The sequence below is a fragment of the Lathamus discolor genome, chromosome 8 (genome assembly GCF_037157495.1).
Source record: "Lathamus discolor isolate bLatDis1 chromosome 8, bLatDis1.hap1, whole genome shotgun sequence".
In the NCBI taxonomy this organism is placed as follows: domain Eukaryota; kingdom Metazoa; phylum Chordata; class Aves; order Psittaciformes; family Psittacidae; genus Lathamus; species Lathamus discolor.
In genome coordinates this window covers 3,843,439-3,849,438 of record NC_088891.1, presented here as the reverse complement: position 1 = coordinate 3,849,438, position 6,000 = coordinate 3,843,439, and positions in this window count along the sequence as shown.

Genomic DNA, 6,000 nt, shown 5'->3' with positions numbered 1-6,000 from the left:
TTCTAAATGGAGGGGCACCTGGTCGCAGCTCATTTTAAGCAAGATTGGCATCATCTGAAGCAATGTAGGAAGATTAAAAGGAAGTGAGGGTGTATCCATAGAGCGAATGGAAGTATTTGTGCTCTCTCCCACCTTCTAAGTACATCACAGTAATTCAGAGGAGTAGCACGTGCTCATTTACAGACTGTGTGCTACAGAAGAATTATCACTCGTCAGAGGAGATATGTGCTTAATGCAAAAAAGAGCCTGAGATCGCAAAGATGCTCAGGGCAGCCCATAGCTGAAGCATGTTGTGATACCCCCGGGTAAAGATCAAACTGGAAAGGACTTACCGACATCTGATTCTCCTCAGTTTTAGTTGGCTCCAAACCGAGAGAAAGGGTATTTTTATGTCTGGTCACAGTCCAAAAAGATATAGCAAAATCACCTGGAGTTACAAATGTGTTGCAGAACCTGTCCCTAATCACATTAAGAGCTCTAAACTGTAAGAGTCGGTTGTTTGCCAAATGAAATATTCTCCTCCGGTATTTGCAGAAAGGAATTACAGCCTGTGAGTAATGTTTTTCATTTGGTATTGAACTATGGTTTCTGGTTTACGGACCCAATCCTGAGCTTGGGGAAAGAGTCGCTAAAAGGGCTTTGTTTGGTTGGGGAATAAGGGCAAGGTTCCGTTACCTTCATACCCACCTTGGGGCTGGCATCCAGGGACAAACCAGTTGTCCCCATCAGGCTGGTGTTACCTGCCTGCGTGATGCCCAACAGCAGTGGGTCTCAAATGATGTATTTCAGGATCTCGGTTTCCAGCTGGGCATTTGAACCCTTCACAATGTCAGGCTTCCTTCTGCAGTCCCGAGGGAGATGGTGGTTGTTGTTGGGTTTGAGGTTGTGCTTAAGAAGATGGGAAGGATTTGTAATCATAGGGCTTAAAGGCCAGCCCCCATGGCTGTGAGGCTTGCTGCAGAAATGTCTGGCACCTTCAGGTGTGCTGATGTCCATCCGGCTGCTTCGGTGTGTGATGGTGACCACTGGACTCTTGCTCCAAGCTTCAATCACAGCTAGCCCCTTCTTTTGACCCACTCTGATGTTGACCACCAGCCATGGACTCTGGTCTGCAGGTCCCCTATGGTTTGTACATGAATTCCTGGGCTCAGCATCCCCCAGTAAACCAATGAATTAGGTGATGTAGAGCTCTTACAGCAGGTAAGAGGAGGGGACAGTGAAATCAAAGGAAAACACTCAAAGCACCAAGTCAGCTGCTGAGAGAAGCAAGGTGAGATGGTTTAGCTCCAATCTCCCTGCCATGGTGGATGTGCCCTGTGCGCACCTTATAAGTATAAACCTAGAGCTGTGTGAGCTGGGGCAGCAGGGAGATGCTGTTTGCTTAAACCAGTGCTGCTGCCCAATGAGCTGCCCATCACACCACGCTTCATTTACACTGAAGGGAACATTGCTGATGGTTCGCTCCATATCCCAGGGCAAAAAGAACCCAAACTGGCTTTATACCACCTCAAACTTCAAGCTGCGGGCAGGAAAGCACCCTAATTCCTTGGGAAAAGCAGAGCACATGCAGCCTGGCCCCGGCATGCCCCCTTCTCATCCCACGGGAGGAAGCGCGGGGCCGGGTTAGCAGGCATGCCCTGGGGATTTTGGCCTGACTTCTTGCAGTGTCTTAATATCCCCCAGCTGGCAGCCATAATTGGAGGGTTATTAAATAACTGTCTGCAGTGACATACAATCTGAGAGCACTGTACCAATTACTTCTCATTTGCTTCCCTCTATCTCAACGTGTCTCTATCCACCCATCCTACCCTGCGCCGTTCCCATGAACAGTTTACTGTAGCGACTGTGGGGCAGCGAGAGCTCCTGCAACAAAGGAACTACTTTATTTTCTGCCATGGTTAATGCCCCAGTTTAATGAGTTCTTCGTATCATTCTCACCACCCTAAATTAAAGGGTAGCCTATGCAATTAAACCGTTTAGGTTTCCGAATGCCCCTCTCACAGTTATCAGCAAAATGGGTTGAAATGCAGCTGCTGCTAATATTGCTCGTATTAAAACTGGCAAAGGCGAAACCCGCTTTCATCTCTTTCTATTTTCATCTCCTTATTTTCAGTAGTGTGCCTTTACTTCCAATTAAACTGATTATTTGCACCATCTTGTTCCTGATCGTTGTCCTGTGAGGCTTTCCTAGCCAGGAAATACTTTATGGAAGACAGAGCTGTAGATGCTGAGACCTTAATGTTTGTGGCTTTCAAGAATGAGGATAAAGCTGGAATTTGCAGGTCTTTAGTCTAATTTAGACCAGTATTAATCAAGAGTAAAGCTGTAGTTTGCAGTGGGTTCATCCACATTTAAGCTTTGTTAGATGAGATTTTTGCTCTTCTTTTTTTCTTTTTAAATAGGAGTTTAATGGAGAGATGAAGTTCTCCCAAACCCTTCTCCCCGGATCTCTTCTTCGCATCTGGAACCTATTGCTGTTATTACCAAGGGCAGAGAATAACCTGCATTAATAGAGCATCCTTGAGGACCCCCAGATTCTTTCCATCAGGAGTCTCTTCACCCATTCCCAATATCCAGCCCACTGTAGATGAAAAGCTGCTGCTTTTCAAGAGTAGGAGGAGTTTTGTGAGTCCTGGGTTGGGAGCAGATCAGGGACCCCAGCAGCTCACAGCAATGCTCAGCAAACTGGGGTCTCGCACCCACAAATGCCCCCCGGACCCTACCATGTGCTTTGGGGGGATTTATCAGGGTAGGAAAGGTTTGGACCCATGGAGAGGCAACAGAGAAACCCTGAACTGGCAGCAGAGGGACCGGAGGAGTGACAGTGTGTGTTTATCTGGAGGTGAAACGCAATTACTCTCTGGATTGAGCTGAGTCATTGGAGCTGCAGATCCCAACCTCTCAATCCTGGTAGGAGTCAGGGTTTCCCTGACGCAGGGGCAGCGCTGGAAGCAGCAGGTTGGATGCGTTGGCTGGGATGCTCCCTCTTCTTTGTATCAGTCTAAGTGGAAGAGTCCAGCCCAGCACCTCATGAAGCACTCGCACAGGTAAACGCTGTTGTGTCAGTAGGGTTCCCTCTTGCACAAAGTGCTGTAGGCTCCAGGAGTTGGGATTTCTTATTTCCTTTTGTCCCCAAAATGTCAAAATAGAAGAAGTGGCAGCAGAAATAGCTCTTTTCTGCCATTTAGCTGAGATAGGCTCTGCAGCGAGCCAGGGTGTTATAATTGGGATGCATCTGCAGTGAAGTTTCCTCCTGCCCCAAACCTGTCAAGTTCCAATATTCATTTTAATGATCTCATTTTATAAATAATGGAAAGACAAACAATGCATTCAATAGAAATGAGATTAGAAATGGGAGGGGAATGAATTACAAATACAACAGTGTCATTATTCCAAGGAAGATAAATCTCACTCTAAGTGCTCTCCAGTGCAACAGTGTCTTGTTAAGTATAAACCAAACTAAATCTGGTTCTGTTGATAAATACAAGTGTGAGGCAGCGGCAGGGAGTGTTTCCTAACACCAGGTCATTGTCTTAGTATCTTGTGGCTAACGATACCTGGGTTTTATTGGCTATGCCACTGTCTCTGCAGTAATCATTGAACACCCTGTGCTGAAGCTGCAGCTCGAGCTGGAAAATGGAACTCCAGTGAACCGACGCACAGACGACATCAGCGTGTAACTGTGGGTGAAGCTGTCACTGCCAGGCTCCTACCTCAACGGGATCATGGAGTCTGGAGTGCACAGCGAATTGCAAGGTGCAAATTAGTGTCATTTCAGCAGCCCACACACAACTTGCTTCAGGCTATTGTGGGAAAGGCTGTCCCTGGGAGAGAGATTTTAATCTGGGGCTGGATTTTGTGTGCCGATGAGCCTCGTGTATGTCTCCCAGTGTAGACACGATGCAAACGGTGGCTTGAAGAGTCTGTCTCGTATGCATGCGGTCACATTTTCTGTCTGCATGAGTGGCTGCTCCGCAGAACAATCCCTGAGTCCCTTCTCCATCTGGTCCTCAAGGAAGGGACCATACAGGGATTGATAAGAGAGACTGAACTGCAAACACCCACCAGCTCAGCAGCGTGGTCGCCCCACCATGTTTGTGCTCACCTAATCAAAACCAGATTGGTCTTTTCTGTGACTAGGAGGGACACGCTGGCACGAGCCGGGATGGGATGGGGTGAGGTATCCCTAGAAAGAATGTAAACCCAAGAGCTGGCAGGCACCGAGCGGGGGTACGCCGAGCTGCACAAAACAACACCGCAATCAGCAGCCGCATGGGCTGGAGCTGGAGAGTGGCCGACCCTCCTAGCTGGGAGCTAACGATTCCCTTCAGGATTGCATCATTAGATTCAAACTGAGTCACGATGAGGTGATTTGGGAAAACAAGTCAGAATTCATTAGTGAGGATACACGCTGGAGCTGTTGCAACTCAGAAATACGTTGAATAATGAGGAAACTCCTCAAGAATCAACCATGGTGAAGGCAGTGAAACCCCAGTAAGGTGAGCTAGCCGGTGGGTAGTGAAGACAACAGAGGACAGCCCTGATGGGCATCTCCTATGAGTCATTCTCTAGGGAGCTCCATGCCACGGCTGCTTGAAGAGGAGATGGATGCCTGATCCCAGGTAAAACCTCCACCAACTCACGTCACCCACCAGGAATGAGGTATAGGGCAAGGTACACGTGAAGAAGATTTCAAGCAGAGGGCTCAGAGCATTGCAGCCCTCATTACTACTGCCCCGTGCAGTGCTTGCCATAGGGCTGCTGACAGAAAAGGCTTTGCATGTCCTCACAGCTGCATCTGCCCATGATGCCAAAGCCACCAGGGAGCCCAGGTCACTGGGGTGACAAATCCAGCCTCTGTCCAGTGGCTGCAGGCTGGCTGTACTGGGTCAACCTTCTGAAGCGAGTGCCACAAAATCAGGTCACCTTTGTGAATTAGAGGTTGCACTTCAAATGGTAGGGGGTTTCCCCAAAATTCCTAGCAAAAAGCAGCATCTTCCCATGGGGTCAGTTGTTTGTGTGAGGGAGAACCTCAGTAAAGACTTGGTGAATTCAGGTACAAAGCATTTCCTTTGCTTCCTCAGCAAGCAAAGTCTTCCTACAAATGACTGCATACCCCCAGCCTTGTTCTGTCCTGGGTGATGCTTAAACTGTCAATAATCATAAGGCTGCTGTCCCAGTGCTGCTCAATGGGGGTGACAGATTATATCTCTAAAGTCCCTTTATTGGACCTTGTTCCCAGAAAAGCTTGCAAATTGCTCTGATCTCACCAGACAAAGGCGTTGCTCACTCTGGGAGTCCTTGGATATCCGACACAATAAGGTAGGAATTGGTGAGAATTACCTGAGATAAAATATCCCTTACAACATCAAAGTTCTTGATCTCTTAGCTGTCAGGTGCAGGTATGTGAAAGTCCTGACAGGCTGAAGATAGAAAGAAGAGATAAAGCAAAAGAGGAATAGGGAGGGGAATGGAGAAATTCTCTGAATGAAACGTTATATCATTGGATTTGGCACAAAGATTTCACTGCAAGGGGTCTATAGGGCTGGCTGGGTGTGAGCAAGGCATGCAGCTTTTGCCTTTTGAAATGAATAAGCAGCTGATACCAGGTGGGTGAGGATGGATCCACACCAATGGATGAAGGATACGGCAGAAGCATGGTCACACAACCTCTCCGTCTCCCCTGTTTCCATACTCTCAGTTGTTGGCTGTTTTTCCCCTGTAAGATGGCTGAAGTGGGTCAGTTATTGATGGGGAATTGCAGCTGTAACACAAGACACATCTTTGTGCTGTATATTTAATAACCAGGCTCTCTGTGGAGGACTGACTTCCCCGCGTTGTTGGCAGTAGCTATGGCAGGAGAGCCGGGGCTGGGCTTTCACCTGGTGCAGCCCAAACTGCAGTAGCAATCTGATTGCAGAAGGCCAGGTCTTTGGCAGTAAAGCCACAGGTAAGTCTGAAACAGAGTCCAAGAGGTCGAGCTGAAAGGAGATCTGCCTT